Source organism: Anolis sagrei, chromosome 2, assembly GCF_037176765.1.
Source record: "Anolis sagrei isolate rAnoSag1 chromosome 2, rAnoSag1.mat, whole genome shotgun sequence".
Taxonomy (NCBI): domain Eukaryota; kingdom Metazoa; phylum Chordata; class Lepidosauria; order Squamata; family Dactyloidae; genus Anolis; species Anolis sagrei.
Genome location: NC_090022.1, coordinates 151,106,898 through 151,128,669, shown reverse-complemented (window position 1 = coordinate 151,128,669; position 21,772 = coordinate 151,106,898). Strand labels below are relative to the sequence as shown.

The window sequence follows — 21,772 nt, the reverse complement described above, 5'->3', positions numbered from 1 at the left end:
GGGAATGAAGGAAGGAAAGAGGGAGTGAAGGAAGGGGGAAGATGTAGAGAAAGAGGGAGGGAAGGAAAGAAGGAAAGAGAGAAGGAAGAAAAGAGACCAGAAGAGAAAGAAAAAGGGGGAAGGAAGGAAAGAGATAGAGAAGGAAGAGGAGAAGGAAAGATGGGAGGGAAGGAAGGAAGGAAGGAAGGAAGGAAGGAAGGAAGGAAGGAAGGAAGGAAGGAAGGAAGGAAGGAGGGAAAGAAGGAGAGAAAGAGGGAAGGTTGGCCACAGCAACGCGTGGCGGGTAAAGGTTGTTATTTCTATTATTCTTATTATACTATTATTATTCCTATGAGACCCTTTTAGGGGGAATGGGAGAGGTGTCAGGTCCCAGAGGCAATGCATTGCATTATTGTTATTGTTATGATGGTGGTGAAATAAAAGGAAATAAAAAGTGAAAGAAGGAAGCAAACAGGGAGGGAAGAAAGGCAAAGGAAGAAAGGAGGAGGGAATGAAGGAAAGAGAGAAGGATGAAACCAAGTAGTGAAAGAAGGAAAGAAAGAAAGAGGTAGAGAAGGAAGAAAGGGGAAGGAAAAGGGGGAAGGAATAGGTAGGTACCTCTCTTTCATAATAGTCCAGATATCTACCTCAACTTTGATAAGTTTTACTATAGGCCACAGCAACGCGTGGCAGGGCACAGCTAGTGATTTATAAGAGTTGTAGGTACTAGGATGTATAGTTTCCCTGCAATCTAAGAGCACTCTGACCTCCACCAATGATGGACTAACATGGCAGACAGAAGCCCCATGACCAACAAAAAAATACCAGAGGTCTTTGGAGGAATTTATAGGAATTAGTTCACCTACATCCAGAGGGCACTATGAACCCAAACAATGATGGATCTGGACCAAACTTGGCATCCCCAAGGTGCCCAAATTTGAATCCTGGTAGGTTTTGAGGGGAATTGGCCTGGACATTTTAGAGCTGTAGGTACTGGAATTTATAGTTCACCTACAATCAGTGAGCACTCTAAATTCCACTAAAGTTGGAATTGGACCACACTTGGCACATAGACCAGCATGACCAGCAAAAAATACTGGAGGTCTTTGGGGAAAATTTACCATGATTTGTGGGAGTTGTCGTTCACTTACATCCAGAGAGCAATGTTGAACCCAAACACTGATGGATCTGGACCAAACTTAGCACACATACCTGATATGATTAAATTTGATTCCTTGAGCTGACCTTCCTTTCTGGGAGTTGTAGTTCACCCACAACCAGAGAAACTGTGACCTCCACTGATGATGGATTTGGACCAAACTTGGCACACAGAACCCCCATGACCAATTGAACCTACTGGAGGGGTTTAAGGGGACTGATTCATCATGTTGGGAGCTGTAGTTTACCCTGCAGCCATACAGCACACTGATGCATCTAGCACAAACTTGCCCAACATAACAAACTTTAAGGACTGATGGAGTTTTTCGGGTTTAACCTGGCATGATGTGAGTTGTAGTTCATCCACAACCTTATGCATTTTGTGCAATTAAAAAGCTCACTTTTTCAATGCTGGGTACCCAAGCAAGTAAATAATAAATGATAGACTTATAGTTGTAGGCAGGCCATCTTTGTCTACTGGCAATCAATATTTTTAGACCCAGTCTGCCACTATATATGTATAGTATGTATATGTATATGCATCTCTCTCTCTCTCTTTCTCTCTCTTTCTCTTTCTCTATATATACACTAGTTGTCCCCTGCCACACGTTGCTGTGGCCCAGTCTGTGTATATGTGCTTTGTTTGTATATAAATTTGTGTATATGTGTGTTTGTGCATATATATATATATATATATATATATATATATATATGGTTTTGCGCATGCGTTGTAATGTATTTTTTTCTATTTTTTTTGGCTTTTAAAGTCTCTTCTGCTGTGTTTTTCAGTGCTTTTGTGAGTGATGGTCTCTTGTTGGCCTGATACGTGTATTGTGTCCAAATTTGGTGTCAATTCGTCCAGTGGTTTTTGAGTTCTGTTAATCCCACAAACGAACATTTATACACACACACACACTGGAGCCCCCGGTGGCACAGTGGGTTAAACTGCTGAGCTGCTGAGCTTGTTGACTGAAAGGTCGCAGGTTCGAACCCGGGGAGCAGCGTGAGATGGCGCTGTCAGCCCCAGCTTCTGCCAGCCTAGCAGTTTGAAAACATGCAAATGTGTGTAAATCAATAGGTACCGCTCTGGCGGGAAGGTAACAGCACGCTATACAGTCATGCCGGCCACATGACTTTGGAGGTGTCTACGGACAACGCCGGCTCTTTGGCTTAGAAATGGAGATGAGCACAATATCCCAGAGTCGGACACAACTGGACTTAATGTCAGGGGAAAACCTTTACCTTTAACTTACACACTCACTGTTTTGACCCACAAGTGTTTTCTTCCCTCTGTCACCTGCTGATATATGCATAGCTGGTACAATTTTGGCTACATAAGCAAGTTCATTCACACAATCTACACAGCAAAAATAGAAAGGATTATACCAGCCCTTCTTTATTTTCATCTATGACAAGCTGAGGAATGAAGAATGTATTCAGCAAAGTGGTTGAGCTACATGTACATACCACCAGAGGTCCCACTGTACCTTTATAGAACGTTCACTTTCCTTATTCTATAGTCCTCTTTTCACTTTCAATTCCCGGAGCTTACTTTCTCTTTTTTCCGGAACTGCACACATTCCCGGCTAAGAAACATTACAGTAACTCAATTTAGCAAGAAGCAACGTGCTGCCCAAGGTAAGAAACAGCCAAACTAAATCATTTCTGATATTCTTCTGAGTAGCATAGTAAATAGATTGAACAGCTGGGAAATGTCAGTAAAAATAACAGGAAGCTTCACTCAAGGTTTGCCAACTTTAGACAAATTAAGAATTCTTTGTGTTTGAAATGAAATGCATCTCTTATATTCTGTTACTCTATGAAACTCTAGCGACAATAAGGGGATATTCTATCAATTAATTGATCTACAACAATTTTGCATAGTGACGCATACACACCTCTTGCTCAGCTGCCCATTTTATACATGGATTGTATTTTGAATTGAGCCAAGCTGAATATCTCCGTCCACAGATTGATTCCCACACATTCCATTGGTATGAGTGGGGAAAACACACATACTAGTTTCTGTTCATATTCACAGAGGGAATTATATTTATTTATTTATCGTGTCAGAAGCAAATTGAGAATACGGTTATAATATACAGAAAAACACCAACTAAGTTAAAAACTTGGCATTGCACTAAATGTCCTTTGACCAGTAGCTGGCCACTTGGAGTGCCTCTGGTGTTGCTGTAAGAAGGTCCTTCATTGTGCGTGTGGCAGGGCTCAGGCTGCACTTTAATAGATGGTCTGCAGTTTACTCTTCTCCACACTCATATATTGTGGACTCCACTTGGTAGCCCCATTTCTTAAGGTTGGCTCTGCATCTTGTGGTGCCAGAGCTCGGTCTGTTCAGCGCCTTCCAAGTCGCCCAGTCTTCTGTGCCCAGGAGGGAGTTTCTCATCCGGTATCAGCTATAGATTGAGGTTCTGGGTTCTGAGCCTGCCACTTTTGAACTCTCACTTGCTGAGGTGTTCCTATGAGTATCTCTGTAGACCTTATAAAGCTATTACTTGATGAAGGTGTTGGCTTGCTGACTGATATCCAAACAGGTTGTCACTGCCTTGGTCCTTTCATTATTGGCTGCTACTTCCTGGCAGATGTCAGGAGGTGTAATACCGACTAAACAGTATGATTTCTCCGGTGTGGGACGTAGACATCCAGTGATAATGCGCAGGGGTGGCTCGTCCATTACGCAAAGTAAGCGGTCGCAGAACACTTTTTTTTGCCAGGGGCGCAGAGGCGCCTCTGTAAATGTCCCTCGACTGCCGCTTGAGGAGTGCCCCCTCAGCTCACAACAGCCCTAGCAGTCCGGGGGGAGCCTCGGCTTTCTTGCCTCGCTGCCGGGTGATCCTCTTCCCAAAGGGGCGGGCCCTTGAGCCTCGTCTAGCCCCTCTCGTTCCTGCTCCACCCGGCCACCGGGTGCACGAGCAGAGCCGGCACTCAATCGTTCTCCACATTCGATCCCTTCCCCATGACTGGCTCCCTTTCCTGATCCCCCGGCGCTCCACCCGCCTCCTCTCCTCTCCCCAATCCGTGGGTGGGCCAAGGGGTGCAGCCGCCGCGTTTGGCCCGCTTCGGGTCCGGAGGCGTGTCTGAAGACCCCAGCGTGTGCACCAAAAGTCGCCTCTTCTCCTGACTTTCTCTTCAGCCATTGGGACCAAGAGAGAGAGAGAGAGAGAGAGAGCCCTCCGGCTGGAGGTATCTCCCACCTCCGCTCCCTCCTTTGTATTTGCGCCTCCACCTCTCTCTCTTTCTCTCTCTCTCTCTCTCGGTCCCAATGGCTGAGGAGAAAGTCAGGAGAAGAGGTGACTTTTGGTGCACACGCCGGGGTCTTCAGGCACGCCTCTGGACCCAAAGCGGGCCAGGCAAGGGAGCAAGTGCGGCAAGTGTAGTTACTGGGATGTATAGTTCACTTACAATTAAAGAGCATTCTGAACTCCACCAATGATGGAATTGAACCAAATATGGCACACAGAACTCCCACGACGAACAGAAAACATATATCCATAATTGGTTGGGGGGGGGGGGGCGCCAAAATACTGTTTGCTTACCTTTGAAAATTACCTAGGGCCGCCTCTGATAATGCGGCATGTCTCATTAAGAGCCACATCCACTGTTTTAATGTGGTGATATGTTTTCTACACTGGACATGCGTATTCAGCAGCAAAGTTGCAAAGCACAAGGGCAGATGTCTTCACTGTGTCTGGTTGTGATCCCCAGGATGTGCCAGTCAGCTTTTGTATGATATTATTTCTGGTGCCCACTTTTTGCTTGATATTCAAGCAGTACTTCTTGTAAGTCAGAGCACAGTCCAGGGTAACTCCCAGGTATCTGGGTCTGCTGCAATGCTCCAGTGGGATTCCTTTCCAATCCTCAGAGCTCAAGATGCTTGTCTGTTCTTAAGGTGAAAAGCACATGTCTGTGTTTAAGATAGGTTAGGAATCAGCTGGTTTCCCTGTAATAGGCAGTAAGAGCACCTAGTGCTTTGGAGAGCTTCTGTTCAACCACTTCAAAGCTCTCTGCTTGGGAAGTGATGGCACGATCATCAGCATAGATGAAATTCTCTCTCCTTCCTGGCAGTGGCTGGTCATTTGTGTAAATGTTAAGCACTGATGGCGCAAGCACGCTCCCCCGAGGCAGGTCATTCTTCTGCTTTCGCTATCTGCTTCTCTAGCCCTGGAACTCAACAAAACAGCCCGTGTTTTGTAGCAGATTTCCTATGAAGCAAGTGAGGTGGTAGTCCTTTGTGATATTATAAATTTTTCTCAGGAAAAGGCAATAATTTACAGTATCATAAGATGCTGATAGGTCTATAAAGACAGCTCCTGTAATTTGCCACCTTAAAAGAAAAAGAATAACCTCTCAGGTCTTCATCTTGGACAATGTGGAAAGCCTGGAGAGCTACTTTTAAAATTACGTATATATAGTTACAGTTATAGCTCCAAGGCTCCCCAGAATAATTAATCATACCTATAGTTACTATTTTAAAAGGCAATTCTCTAATTTCTAATTATTTGAAAATAGCTAAAATATTACCTGGAGATACCTTTATAATATTATCAGAATACTACAAGCCACTGGTATGAAGGCACAATTAAGATACTACCAAAACCTTGCAACCATAACAGTAATATATGTATCAGAGTGATCTTACCCAAAGAAGTGGGGAGGTGGAGTTATCCCTTATTATATTACAAGAATACCTTAATTAAGTGTTGCTTACTTATTACTAATAGGAATTGAGTAATTTGTTATATTTGATTGCTTAGTCCCATACTTGGATTGGAAGGTGGCTGATGTGTGAGATAATGGGAATATTGAAAGTAGATTAAGAACATCCTAAAGCAGGCATGGGCGAACTTCGGCCCTCCAGGTGTTTGGAGCAATTCCCACAACCAGTAGGCTGTTAGGAATTGTGGGAGTTGACGTCCAAAACACCTGGAGGGCCAAAGTTTACCCATGCCTGATCTAGAGGTTACACCGACCAACAGGGCTATCATTTGCTTAGGCCTGTCGTTCATACATACTGTGGCATTGCAGAAGTGCTTACTTTTTCAGTGAGGCCCTCTGAATTGTGCATCCATCTACCAAAACTTATTTTTGCTTCTGATTTGGTTACAACACAGTTAGGTCCGGCATACTTTGACATATTTACAGGCTTTGGCCTCTCCGTGTCTTTTGGTCTAAAGCAAACAATGAAGTAAATCCAGCCGGTGGCACAACAGGTTAAACCACTGAGCTGATGAACTTGCTGACCGAAAGGTTGGTGGTTTGAAACCAGAGAGCGGGCTGAGCTCCTGCTGTTAGGCCCATCTTCTGCCAACCTAGCAGTTCGAAAACATTCAAATGTGAGTAGATCAATAGAGACCGCCTCTGCAGGAAGGTAACGGCGCTGCATGTAGTCATGTTGGCCACATTACCTTGGAGGTGTCTATGGATAACACCAACTCTTCAGCTTAGAAATGGAGATGAGCACCATCTGTGAGTCAGATACGACTAGACAATGTCAAGGGGAAACCTTTACCTTTACTTATAAATCCAAACTATGTTAAGCTTCCAGCAGAAGCTAACCTTAGGGCCCTTCCACCCAGCATATACAGTGTTTCCTCACTTATCGCAGGTGTTCAGTTCCAGGACCACCAGCGATAAGTGAAAAGTGAAAGTAGGGACACTCTGTCCACTCGGCGGTGGCCTCCTCCTCTTCTCCGCCCCTGCTGCTTCCAGCCTCGGAGGTCCCCTGAGCACCGTTTAGGCACTGCCAGGCTGGTTCCAAGGGGTCTCAGTGGCAGGGAGCAGCAGAGGCGGTGAGGAGGAGTGGGCAGAGCATCTCTACTTCATGGCGGCCTCCTCCTCCTCACCGCCTTCGCTGTTCCCTGCCTCGGAGACCCCTTGGAAGCCATTGATGGCGCTGCCCGGCTGGGCTGAGGCCTCTGAGGAAGGAGTGGGGAGCAGTGGAGGCAGTAAGGAGGAGGCCACCACTGATAAGCCTGGAGACGAGCCCCAAGGTAAGGTTCAGTGCCTGGTTCCCCTCCCCTCCTCCTCTTCCTGCCCCCCCCCAGCAGCTCCTGGGGGAGGGACCCACGAAACAGCGAGTCCACAATAGGCAAACTGCATGTCACGATGCCAGGGCTCTGCCATTATTCCAGCAGAGGTGAATCAAACAATCACCCAGTTTGCATCAAACAGTTTAATTAAATCAGCAGTTACTTTCTGGCTGTTTTAATAGTCCAGAACATAAAACATAAAGATAGCACTCAGTCACAGAATAAACAAAACTGACAGCAAACACTGGTGCAGGTTCAAGATAACACCGTAGTCAAAAGGTCCAGTCCAGTGGTCAAATGCCGAGAGTTCAATGAGCAAATCCAGGGAAAAAGAATCTATACTGTAGTCAGAAGCCAGTCCAGAGATTCAAGGTTCCAGGATTCCAAAGGTTCAGGAGACAAGTCAGGATACCGAAAATCCACAAACCTGGGGGGAAACCAGCAGCATCTACCAACAAAAGAAAACAAATACTTTTCTCCCGAAAATCAGTCCCAAGGCTAGCTCCTTATATCCAGAAACACCCAGTTGCAACCTATCTCTTGCAGACCTCCACCCTTAATTGCTTTCACCCATGAACTCTTACTTACAGATTACTCAACCCTTTAGAACTAAGACTTACATGAATCCTTCCATCACCGACTGCTAGGCCTGTTACCACCAACCACCATCAACTGCAGAACATGATACATGACACTGCAAAATAGTGAGGGAACACCGTAAATTAAATTATCAAGGCAAATAATCCACAATATCTGTTTCAAACTGGATTATCGGAGTCCACACTGCCATATAATCCAGTTCAATGTGGATTTCATATAGCTGTATGGAAGATGCCTTAGAAGTCTGCCAAATCTCTGGAAGGGAACTGCTGTCTCTCTTCATCAGAAACAGGATGCACCTACATTGTAGAATAAAGGCAGTTTGATACCACTTTGATACAACGCATCAATGCTCTGTGACCCTGGGATGTGTAGTTTGGGGAGGAATCAGCCCTCTTTGGCAGAGAAGGCTAAAGGTAAAAGTACGACTTCGATTCCACAGCACTGAGCCACAGCAGTGAAAGTGGCATCAAACTGCATTAATCCTATGGTGTGTAGCAAGACTTTCCAGTTCTTTTTGTTTTGATTTCAAACCAGCTTTGACTACTGCGGTGCACTCTACGTGGGGTTGTGCATTCATGGTTTTGCATTTTTAAATACCCACCATTTCTCCGCTTTCCTCCTGTTTTGTGTCCTTCTTCCTCCCACTTCCATTGATCATGTGTCACATCCAGATGCACAATGTTTCAGAAATGAACTTTCACCAATTTTTCCTGAGCCCTTTTAAAATTGTTATGCAGGAGTTAAAGCCAAAAAATTACAGTGCTTTAGTGAAATTACACTAGTTAAGCATTAGGATGATTTTCTTTTATTGCTAGTCTTGCACTTTCCTTTATTTAATGTCTGTTGAATCTGGATTCTGGGGAAAAATGCTTTGTTTCTTGGCAGTGGCCATTTCAACTGGTTCCAGTAAACACACAGAGGAACTGATGGGGAGGTATGTTTTATTTTTAAAATAGTGGGTTGATTAATTGATCTGGGGCATGGGAATGAAAGGTCCTTGAAGAGGCTGAGCCCCATCTAGGCCCCTTCCATACAGCTGTATAAAATCCACATTGAACTGGATTATATGGCAGTGTGGACTCAGATAATCCAGTTCAAAGCAGATATTGTGGATTATCTGCCTTGATATTCTGGGTTATACGGCTGTATGGAAGGGCCCCTAGATTAGCCATTTCCAGTTAGGCGATCCCTCGCTTTCCGAGGATGATTGTCTTCCAATATTCTTGTGGGTCCGTATGTGGCTTTAATGCAGTTTCAAACCAGCATTGAAGAAAGTGCTTTCGCTGTGCAGATGATTACATAGGAAATCCTGGAACCAGTCTGAAGCCCCTTTTCCATTGCCATATAAAATCCAGATTACCTGTTTTGAACTGAACTATATGACAGTGTGGGCTCATATAATCCACTTTAAAGCAGATAATCCACAAAAAGGGCCTTAGTGAGATAGTAGAATCTGCCTGGTGGGGAAAACTGGAATGTGAACTTTAAAACTAAATGTATTTCAGAGTCTTCAAAGGGCACATCAACACAGACCACATAATGTAGGGACCTTCTACACTGCCATATAATCCAGATTATCAAAGCAGGCAATCCACATTATAATCCACAGGTCTCGGCAGTGGGCAGGGGAGCTTTTGCACCATTAAAACTTGTGCACCAGCTGTGCCCATATCATGGAAGGTCTGACTTGGCCACGGTGGTCCACGCTCTGGTTACATCCCGAATAGACTACTGCAACGCACTCTACGTGGGGTTGCCTCTGAAGACTGCTTAGAAGCTCCAGCTAGTCCAACACTTGGCAGCCAGGTTGCTCACGGGAGCAGGGTACAGAGAGTGTATGACTTCCTTGTTACTTCAGCTCCATTGGCTGTCTGTTAGCTTCTGAGCACAATTCAAAGTGTGGGTTTTAACCTGTAAAGCCCTAAAAGGTTCTGGCCCAGTTTACCTGTCTGAACGTATCTCCCTTTACAAACCACCAAGGACCTTAAGATCATCCGGGAAGGCCCTGCTCTTAGTCCCACCACCATCGCAGTTACGTTTGGTGGGGATGAGAGACAGGGCCTTCTCCGTGGTGGGCCCTCGGCTGTGGAACTCCCTCCCTAATGAGGTTAGATCTGCCCCCTCCCTCCTGACCTTCCGGAAGAAACTTAAATCCTGTCTATGGGATCAAGCGTTTGCAGAATAGACTGATTTACTGGTGAAGATAAGACTTTATTTGTCTGTAGTGGAGTGATTTGGATGACAATTTTAACCTGGCAAACTAGACGGGGTATAAATGTTTAAAATAAATAAATAAAGTATATGAGTCTAAGGTAAAAGTAAAGGTTTTCCCCTGACATGAAGTCCAGTCGTGTCTGACTCTGGGGTGTGGTGCTCATCTCCATTTCTAAGACGAAGAGCCGGCATTGTTCGTAGACACCTCCAAGGTCATGTGGCCAGCATGACTGCATGGCGCGCCGTTATGAGTCTACACTGCCATATAATCCAGTTCAAACCAGATTGGATTTTATATGGCAGTGTAGAAGGGGCCTTTAGAGTGAAACCAGCACAGAAGAAATAATTTCACGGTGCAGATGATTACATTGCAGATCCTGGAAGCAGTTCGAAGCCCAGATGGTGTTTACACACCTCATAGTTTGCCCTCAAACCGGTCCCAAGATCCACAGCATCCATGGCTTGACAACTAAGGAGAATAGGGTGTTTTTTTCACACTTCACTTAAAATGCATATGTGTGGATCTGCAGAACACTTTAGGTGTCCGTGATTCACGTTATACAGAATTTTCATTGTGAAGTGTAGTTTACACTAGAATGTGCTAATACGCATTGAGGGCTCTATTTTTGGACTGTTCACCAATTTTGCTTGTGTCAGATTATAGCCCTTGCAAACGCAGCACACTTTTGCAATATACATTATTAGGTAAATGTCACACTCTCAAGCTGCTTTCAAACTGCATTAAATGGTCAGTGTAGATGTGCCTTAATAACTTGAGTGGAGAGAGTGGGTATAGCTACATTCGTTTTAGACCACTTTAAACTGCAATGGCTCAATGAAATCCTAAGATTTGTAGTTTAGTGAGGCACCTCCTGGTTAAGGCTCGTAAAACTACAACTTCCATAATCCCATAGCACTGGATCGTGGCAGTTAATGTGATTTCAAATTGCCTTCATTCTACAATATAGATGCACCCACTGATAGGATCTGAGTATCAGCATCTCAACTATGGCAGAGACCTAACAGATGGGGAGAAGAGGAGAAGCCCTTCTCAGAGAACCCATCTAAACTGTAGGATTGTTTGCCTCAGGCAAATTAGCATCCTCCTGAAAAATATTCTTTTGTATGGTCCTGATGTTCCTGTATAATATTGAATTAATATTGTATTTCTTCAGTTGGAATACTCATTTTATTTATTAGATAATGCTCACTTTATTTCTTAGATAATGGAGTCATCTTACAATCGCAGGTATATCTTAATGTATTTTTGTTGGTGGTGATGGTACTGAAATTAGGGTACATTATACAATCAATGGCATCATACAATTGAGGAAATACGGGTAGTGGTGGACACAAATATACATGGGGGGAGGAGGATATGGTGAAAGGGTTGAAGAGGGGGCAACATCCCTGGGGCCTGGGCATCTGAAGTATTTGGCCAAATGAACTATGGTCTCATCTACAATGACTACATTCTGTACAGGCAGTTCCCAAGGTACAGACAAGATAGGTTCTGTAGGTTTGTTTTAAATGGAATTTGAATGCAAGTTGGATCAACAGGCACATTTTTAAGTGTAACTCCATTCAAATAGATGCATATATTCACTTTGGATAGCATAGGGAAGGGTTAACATGCCTGTGATATTTGTTTTGCTGTCAGATCCTGTTCAGAAGATTTCACCTTACTTTCACTCTGTGATAATTGCATTTTGAAACATTTGGATTGTTGTGGGAACAAGGATTGATGAGAAAGACACCTTTTCCCCATGATAACTTAGAGGAGTGAATTTCTCTTCCTAGGGTTAGATTTCCTCTCACATTCTGTTGTCTCACTCCCATTCTTAACTATGAGACATATGTAAGTCAGATGTATGTAATTTGGGGACTGCCTGTAATGTAGTTTCAAACTGATTTATGGGGCATTGTAAATAGGGATTATGATTAAAAGAAAAGAAATACAATACAAAATATTGTTTGGTATCTCAAAAACTAGACATTGACTATAATATCCATTCCTACATTTCAAAGAGGAGCAACCATGGTCTAGTGCAGGAATGGGCAATCCCAGGTCCGGGGGCCGGATGTGGCCCCTTGATCTCTTTTCTCAGGCCCTCCTCTCTCTCACCATCCTATCCTTCCTTCCTTCTCTCTTCCCTTCCTCTTTTCCTCCCTCCTTCCCTCCCTCCCTTTTGTCTTTCTTCCTTTTCTCTTTCCTCCCTCCCTTCCCCCTTTCTTCCTCTCTCCATTTCCCTTCCACCCTTTTGTCCTTCCTTCCTTCTCTCTTTCCTCCCTCTCTCTCCTCCCTTCCACCCTTCCTTCTTGTCCTTCCTTCTCTTTTTCCTTCCTCCTTTCCTCCTGGGGGATGTTTAGCTGGGAGAAGGGAAGATAGAGAAGGTAGGAAGATAGGCCAACTCAGTGCAGGCCCATAGCCAGAATTTTGATTCGGGGGGGGGGGGGGGGGGCTGAGTTTGATTTGAGGAGAGCTGAGTTTGATTAGAGGGGGGAGGGTAAGGATCTACCCTAGCAAACCTTTTGTATCATTATCCCAATACCCCCATGCATATGGGATATATTGAGCAGGGTGATCAGATCATGATATGAATACACATAACAGTTTAAATAATCTACCAGTAAGGCCTTCTCGTGGAGCACCCTGAGAATTGGGGGGGGGGGGGGGGCTGAAGCCTCTCAAGCCCCCCCCCCCCCAAACTGGCTACATGCCTGACTCAGTGGCAGGGACAGGGTGGCATGGAAAGCCACCCTGGCTGCAATGCAAACAATTGGCTTAGTCATCCATGCCCTTCCTGTGGAGCCAGGCTACAGTTTTGTTTCTGTAGCCAAACCCTGGCAGTAGAGATTTGAGAGCCAAGGCTGTCATCACCTCTACCATCTTCTTCAGGGGATTTGTGGGCTCTGAACAATGTGGCTTCTGGCTCAGGAGACCATAATAATGCAGAGCAGCAAGGGCAGTGCCCGGGTGACGAAAGGTGTGGCATGTTTGCCATTGCCAAATCTCAATCCCTCATTCAACCCGATAAATGCCAACTCAGCTGAGCCAGCCCTGAATAAAGACCTTATTATACACATTTTGTAATATCAGGGTGGACTCTACCATGAAGCAGAATGAGGAAGGTGTCTTAGGTTGGGGATGTTGGGTGGTATGAAATGGCTAGTAGTGCAGTGATAGTCCCTTGACAGTAGGGATGCATGCTCTTAAAGCAGGCATCCAAAACTGAAACCTCCCACCTGTTTGGGCCTCCAACTCCCAGAAGCCCTGTTTAGCTTGTCCAATGGTCAAGAATTCTGGGAGTTGGAGGACCAAACAGCTGGAGGGCCACAGTTAGAGGGTGCCTGTCTGAAAGCCTTCTTGCGGGTTTGCCATCTTCAGGTATGGCATGCTCAATGCTGGCTGATGGTTCCAAACCAACATTTTTCAGAGTCAAAATAAAACTCAAACGCCAGTCCGTTTGTCCTCTATGGGTGGATTGCGGGAATGCTTGCCTCTGGCAGCAAAATATCTTGGGTTGGTCCTGTCCTATAGCACCAAACTTGTTCCATTTTGGCAGGGACAGTCCCTATGACTCATCGGCCATTCCACTTTTTTAGCTGCTTTTAAAATATCCCAATTTTTCTCTCCTCCTCCTTTCCCCCTTTGTGCTCGGTTTAGTTCCACTGCTGTAAAAGTAAGTAGTAGTAAGTTAGTACTGCACTCAGGACCCTTCAACACAGCCATATAACCCAGAATATCAAGGCAGAAAATCCCACAATATCTGCTTTGAACTGGTTTTTCTGAGTCCACACTGCCACACATTCAAAGCAGAAAATGTGGGATTTTTATTCATCTGTGTCGAAGGGGCCCCAGTTAACTCAGCTGGAGTTAAATGGAGGTGAAAAGGGAGTGAAATATTCTCTTGCCCTTCCTAGTAGACCCAGGCAAAACTCAGCTGCTGCAGCCTCTAAGTTTGTGTGTGCTTCTTCATTAATCCTTTTGTCAGTGTCATCACGCTCTGATGTTACCTTGGCCATGTGTGTCCCAGGTTTCATCTGTTACATATTTGAAGGAATGTTGCATAAAGTAATTCATGTCATATTATGTATTTGTTTGTCTTGGTGGAGGTTTCTGGCCCAGTAAAAGCAAATAAATGTTTGCCTCAGTCTAAATCTGAAAGTTTGTGGTGGAGGGAACAGTACCATTTTTCAAGAGCATGGAAGTAATTAAGTTACAGGTAACTTTCTAATTTAAACTCAATAATGAATGTATAAGTGACATTACGGTTGTAATTTGATGAAGGATAACTTTATTCCTTCTGTGCTACAACTATAGCTCTTTATAGTGACCTGCATGGAAGACTAGCATTGTTTAATTAAACAGGAGTATTGCATGAGAGTGGTGCTGCATCTGTGTTCTGCATTGAAACAACACAGAACTGGAGAGGAATCAATGTAGAATTAATGCAGTTTAACACCACTTCAACTGCCATGGCTCAATGCAATAGAATCATAGTTTGACACAGCCATATTACCCAGAATATCAAGGCAGATAATCCACAATATCTGTTTTGAACTGGGTTATTTGAGGGTCTCTCCACACTGCCCTTTATCTTAGGGCCCATCCATACAGTACCTTGATCTTAGGAGCTCCCAGTTCAAAATGGTGGGTGGCCAAACGTTATCCCCTGAAAAACATGGGAGGAATTGCTACAAAGTGCTAAAAATGTGAGATTTTCAGTTGCAGGAATGTCCCAGTTTTGCACAAAAAATGCAAATATTCAAATCTCTACATGTCCCTACACTCAGAAAATACGGGATTTTAAACATTGGGTTGTTCCCGGGTTATACTCTCAAGCATGGGCAATAGACAAATAACCCGAGGCCTCGGGTTATACATTCCTGAAAAGTCCATTGATTGAGAGTGAAGACCCAGGAAGTTTTGCAATACCTGGGTCCCGAGGTGCTGGTCATAGTTCACAATATTTTATACAGACATACATATAAATTGGGGGTATGGGACATATACAGAGTTCATGAGAGAAAAGGGGAACATGCAGGATTGGGGAAAAATTGATCCTTGTCATCTGGAGTCCATATAGGAAGGCATCAAGTCCATAAAGGCGCTGAGCAGACGAAGTCCATTAATAAAAAAGGAGGTTCTTTCATAAGAAAGGGAACCCAATTAATAATGATTAGAGTGGCCTAATGCTGGCCTGGGTTTTAGGGGTGACACAAGAGGGATTTCCGGGGTCTGTAAGCACCACTCGAGGCGATACACACAAGAAAAAAGGAGACACAGACACTGATGTCATGCGGAACCATGGGATCACAAAAAATGTCTTGATTTCCACATGGGTATTTTGGATGGGGAAAAGTGGATCTGAGGAGCGTAGGCGTCAGTTCAGCAGAAAGCAAGATAGCAGTTAGTCTTATAATTAATCAAGGAAGAAGATAGCGTTGGTTCAGAGCAGATCGGTTAAGTCACAGATACCGAAATTGGGTGGGTCCTGTTATCTGCGGTTTAAAGGATCGCTGTTCCATGCCACCTGGAACATCATTCTAGTGTCCCGGCCGAGTCAGCAGGGCTTCATGGGTTGGAGCATAGTTAAGAGTCAGTAAAGGATACAATGTATCATGCAGAGAGCTGAAACTTAGGAAAAGGGATACTTTTTTTATTAGGGAATAGCAAGGGAAATCTGAAAGGAAGGAAAAAATAAGTTCCTTGATGTAGCGGTTGCTGGTGCCACTGTCCTGTTGATACTTGGAAAATTCATACTCCCAGGAATTGTGGAACTCCCTGCTACGGTCAGATCAATTTGAAGGCAGGGGTTTCCATGTTCGATGTCAGTCTCATTAAGAGCCACATCCATTGTTTTTGCATGGTGAGATGTGTTCCACACTGGGCATGCGTACTCAGCAGCAGAGTAGCAAAGTGGGAGATATCTTCACTGTATCTGGTTGTGATCCCCAGGTTGTGTCAGTCAGCTTTCATATGGTATTGTTTCTAGCGCCCACTTTTTGCTTGATATTCACCTTGAATTAGGGAGGAGGCACTCTGCAAGATTGAGAGAAAAGAGGGGTTAGAGAGAGAAAACGGAATGTTTTTGCTATGGCTTTCTGAATACATATAGGACCTGTGAATCTATAGTCTTAAGTGAGTCCAGCATTTGTTTTTCATGTACAACCATGTCTTTTGCTTCATGCCTAATATCCATGCCTTCCTATTCATGCTGAGATTCCTGTATACTTCTGCCTTGAATTTATGTCCATGCTGGGATTTTTGTAAGCTGTTTGTCTTGGTTTCAAGCTCCTGTATTTGGATTTATTGGTTCAAGTGTGTTTTTGTTTCTTCAAGGGACTTTGGTCTTTTGCAAACTTTCGGAACTGAAAAACTTTACTCCTATGTATTTGTTTACTGGATTTTGGGACCTTCCTGTTTCCTCACTTAGAGATTGACTGAATTATTATATTACATTTCTTAACTGACTATTTTGTGGACATTTCATTATTACTTGTTTGAATGCTTTTTTCCTTTTTGGCTATTGCTACATTAATATTCAATAAACTGCTTTGCTTATTCCAGAGTCATTATTATTATTATCATCATCATCATCATTGTTTATTATTTATTTATTTATTTATTTACTTCGCTTATATACCGCAATTCTCAGCCCAAGGGCGACTCATTGCGGTGTACAACATAGAAAAACAGGTGCAAAATACAAAACATAGTGTAAAATAATCCACAATCATTATTATCAAAAAACATCTCATCAAAACATCAACATTACTACAGAAGCCATTCCGAGTCGTCTCATCGTCAAACCCACAATCCGATAACATTTCCGTTGTTCCATTCCTATAGTCAAATTACCAGTCATTGCACTTCTTGTTCAAATGCCTTCTTAAATAGCCAGGTCTTTAACTTCCTGCGGAATATCAATAGGGAGGGAGCTAACCTGATGTCCACGGGAAGGGTGTTCCACAGCCGAGGAGCCACCACCGAGGCCCTATCTCTCATCCCCGCCAGCCGTGCCTGTGACGCAGGCGGGATCGAGAGCAGGGCCTCCCCGGAAGATCTCAAAGTCCTCGTTGGCTCATAGGCCGAGAGGCGGTCAGTTAGGTATCTTGGGCCGGAACCGTTTAGGGCATGTTGTTGTCGAAGTAGCATTCCAGAATCAGAGTAGTGCTACCCGCACTTGGTCCCAGCTATCATACTTTTACCTAGGTCAATCTGGGATAAAGGGGCAGCGTGAAAGGGCCCACACTTCCATATAATCCAGATCAATGTGGATTTGATGCAGCTGTGTGGAAGGGGTTGAGAGAGTGTGACTTGCCCAGCTGGGCTGAGCAGGGATTCCTACTCAGGCCTTGCAGAAGCCTAACCCCCTGCAGGCTCCTTTAATGGGACAAGAGTAGCCTCAACTTCCCAAGAAGAGCAGGGCTTTCTGCTGGAAGGAGGTAGAGGAAAAGGAATATTCTGGCTCCTTCTCCACTGATGGCCTGGAATCCTCTTTGGAAGCAGAGCACTCTCCAGCGATCCTATTGGTGGCTTGCACGTGCTGCGGGGAGGGGGGCGGGCCCGAGGGAGCGGCGGTTGCGGCGCGCGGCCCTGGCTATTGAGCATGCGCGGCCCCACACACCTCAGTCCCCACACTCGGCGCTCTTCCGTGTTGTTAGGGAGCCCGAGTGCGTCCGGAGAGGAGAAGAGGGAAGGATTGTCAAGCGCGTGAGCGGGGGGCGGGGCTTAGCGAGAGGAGGGCGGGGCCGCCGGCTGCGTAGAGCCGCTGAGGGCGAGGTGAGTTCACTCCATTGCATTGCGTGGCATCGCATCACATCGTGGGGGCCAACGGGCAGGCGTCGCAGAAGACCCTGCGGTGGGTCGCCGCGCGCCTGAAGGCGAGTGAGGTCAGGGCGCGCGCCTCGCTCCAGGTACTTGCCGCACCTGCCGGAAAAGCCGGGCCGGCTTGCAATGTATCCCATTGGCTTCGGGGAGCGTTGCTACTCCCTTGTGTTGCGTTTGTTTGGCCCCAGTGCCTCCACAGTGTAGAACAGATGCGGTTTCACGCCGTTCCAACGGCCATGCTCGCGCCCTGGCATCCTGGGAGTTGTAGTTTGGCGGGGACACCCGTTTGAAAGCCACATCTCCCAAGATTCCATAGCAGTTGAAGCGGTGTCAGACCGTGTTCATTCTACAGTGTAGATTTAGATCCAATGTCCCATGGATTCCAAGCGGTGAGGGACAGGTGTAATGGGTTCCCATTGAATTTAGTGGTTGATTGCACCCTTGTAGTGTGCTGTAGATCTATCTTATCCATATTAATATTTATTTATAAATATATTTATATCCATATTTATAAATAAATATATAAAATACTTCAAAATATCTAAGGCCCCTTCCACACAGTGGAATAAAATCCCACATTATCTGCTTTTGCAGCAACTGGGTTAAATGGCAATGTGGACTCAGATAACCCAGTTCAAAGCAGATTTCTGCCTTGATATTCCGGGTTATATGGCTGTGTGGAAGGGCCCCAAGTCATCCAGTGAGACTTTATGGTCAACCTTTGCAGAAACTTGGCCATAGTCCTTGAAAGAATGCCAGAAAGCATCTGGGGCCCCTTCCACACAACTGAATAAAGTCCCACATGATCTGCTTTTAACTGAGATATATGGCCGTGTGGACTCGGATAACCCAGTTCAAAGCAAATATTGTGGGATTTTCTGCCTTGATATTATTTATTTATTTACGGCATTTATATGCCACCCTTCTCACCCCGAAGGGGACTCAGAGGAGCTTACAAGATATATACACATACAATATATTATTAGCATAGTGCAATATCAGTATTAAATATTACTATATTGTACTATACCATTATGCTGTAATATTATTAGTAACTAGCCATCCCCTGCCATGCGTTGCTGTGGCCCACATGGGGGTTCTGTGTGAGAGGTTTGGCCCAATTCTATTGTTGGTGGGGTTCAGAATGCTCTGTGATTGTAGGTGAACTATAAATCCCAGCAACTACAACTCCCAAATGTCAAGATTCTATTTCCTCCAAACTCCACCAGTGTTCACATTTGGGCATATTGAGTATTCGTGTAGAGTTTGGTCCAGATCCATCATTGGTTGAGTCCACAGTGATCTCTGGATGTAGGTGAACTACAACTCCTAAACCAAAAGACACTGTCCACCAAACCCTTCCAGTATTTTCTGGTGGTTATGGGAGAACTATGTGCCAAGTTTGGTTCAATTCTATTGTCGGTGGGGTTCAATGCTCTTTGATTGTAGGTGAACTATAAATCCCAGCAGCTACAACTCCCAAATGACAAAATCAATTTTTTGAGTGAAGGACATACATTGGATTGTTAGGTGTCTTGTGTCCAAATTTGGTGCCAATTCATCCAGGGGTTTTTGAGTTCTGTGAATACCACAAACGAACATTACATTTTTATTTATACAGATATTACATGTGGTATAAAATATATTATTATACTATATTATTAGTATTACATTGTATTACATTATAATATTATATGTATATACAATAATAATATATAGTAATAATAACATATTCTGGGTTATATGGCTGTGTAGAAGGGCCCTAAGTCATCCAGTGAGACTTTATGGTCAACCTTTGCAGGAACTTGGCCATAGTGTCATGTTGTAAGACCTAAATATTCCTTGAGAGAATGCTAGAAAGCATCTGGGGCCCCTTCCACACAACTGAATAAAGTCCCACATTTATCTGCTTTGAACTGGAATATATGTCAGTGTGAACTCAGATAACCCAGTTCAAAGCAGATATTGTGGGATTTTCTGCCTTGATATTATTTATTTATTTACGTCATTTATATGCTGCCCTTCTCACCCCGAAGGGGACTCAGAGCAGCTTACAAGATATATACACATACAATATATTATGTTATTAGCATAGTGCAATATCAGTATTAAATATTACTATATTGTACTATACCATTATGCTGTAATATTATTAGTAATATAATAATAATAATAATAATAATAATAAACCTTTATTTGTACCCCGCTACCATCTCCCGAAGGACTCAGTGCAGCTTACAAGATCTTGCCCCAACAAACAAAAGTCCTTTGTCTCACCCTGGTCATTCCACAGATATATAAACCAATTTTTCCTACTTCCAACAGACATCACTACCTCTGAGGATGCTTGCCATAGATGCAGGCGAAACGTCAGAAGAAAAATTGCCTCCAGAACATGGCCATATAGCCCGGAAAAACCCACAACAACCCAATGGAGGCATTACTTTTTGACCCACCCATATATATATAGAGGGAGAGGGGGAGAGAGTGAGTGTGTATGTGTGTGTCAAAAGCATTGCATAAATGAACAAGTAAAAAACTGATATAATAGAGGGAACACATACAGCTAAATCATTTTAGACCAAAAACAGGCAATGGCGACCACATTGTCTGTGGCTTTAAACAGTTCTTCCTCTGTGCATGAGGCCAAGCAGTGTGGGCAAGCATACAGATGTGAAGAAGTTGTTTGTTCTGCTCCGCAGTCACACAAGGTGGAGAAGTCTTTTAGATCAGTGGTTCTCAACTTGTGGGTCCCCAGGTGTTTTGGCCTACAACTCCCAGAAATCCCAGCCAGTTTACCAGCTGTTAGGGTTTCTGGGAGTTGAAGGCCAAAACATTTGGGGACCCACAGGTTGAGAACCAGTGTTCTAGATAGTGCCATTGAGCCATGTTGTCTTTTTATCTCCCAACATCACTTCTGAGTCTGTTCAGTAAGTTGCCCATTCTTGGTTTGCCCCTGGAAGCAGACCCTCGTGGGGGGCCTCACATTTGGTTTAGCTTTTCCTTGATTTGATTCTACTAGGAGGAGGCTGATATGTGTGTGTGATACACAGACACATACATACACACACACACACATACTTTCACATATATATGAGCTTTGAGATGGGACCCAAACTTAAACAGGAAATCTATTTATGTTTCCTGTACACCTTATACACATAGCTTAAGGTCATTTTATACAAATTATTTGTAAGAATTTGGGAGCAGAAGCAAAGCTTGTGTACATTGAGCCATGAGAAAGCAAAGGTGTCACTCTTACACTTTATGTGGACAATTTGGGATTTGAGGATTCTGGATAAGGGATGCTCATTCAATCTGTATAGCAGGCATGGACAAGCTTCAGTCCTCCAGGTGTTTTGGATTTCAACTCCCACAATTCCTAACATCTGGTAGGCTGTTAGGAATTGTGGGAGTTGCAGTCCAAAAACATCTGGAGGGCTAAAGTTTGTCCATGCCTGCTGTATAGGCATCTTCATTATTCCCACAGATGGTTCTTTACTTTACCTTTCTCCACTCACAATCTTGTCTTCTTGCATCATTGCGCTAATTTTATCAAGAATGATTTTTTAAAAAAATCAATAAAAATATTGGCTCAATGAGAAGGCTGAGAGGAGATATGATAGCCATGTATAAATATGTGAGAGGAAGCCACAGGGAGGAGGGAGCAAGCTTGTTTTCTGCTTCCTTGGAGACTAGGATGCGGAACAATGGCTTCAAACTACAAGAGAGGAGATTCCATCTGAACATTAGGAAGAACTTCCTGACTGTGAGAGCCGTTCAGCAGTGGAACTCTCTGCCCCGGAGTGTGGTGGAGGCTCCTTCTTTGGAAGCTTTTAAGCAGAGGCTGGATGGCCATTTGTCAGGGGTGATTTGAATGCAATATTCCTGCTTCTTGGCAGGGGGTTGGACTGGATGGCCCTTGAGGTCTCTT

At 44.2% G+C, this 21,772-nt stretch overlaps 1 protein-coding gene across 3 annotated transcripts in view; it reads left to right on the top strand.

Moving 5' to 3' along the window:
• Positions 1-2,703: 2,703 nt before the first annotated feature.
• The window catches only part of TDRD7 (tudor domain containing 7), a 65,908-nt gene continuing 46,839 nt past the window's right edge, over positions 2,704-21,772 (top strand). The window contains exon 1 of one of the 3 annotated variants that reach the window (XM_060763766.2): positions 2,704-2,775. The gene's annotated coding sequence lies outside the window, so the exon portion shown is untranslated. The other 2 variants (XM_060763768.2, XM_060763767.2) reach the window with 2 other exon arrangements.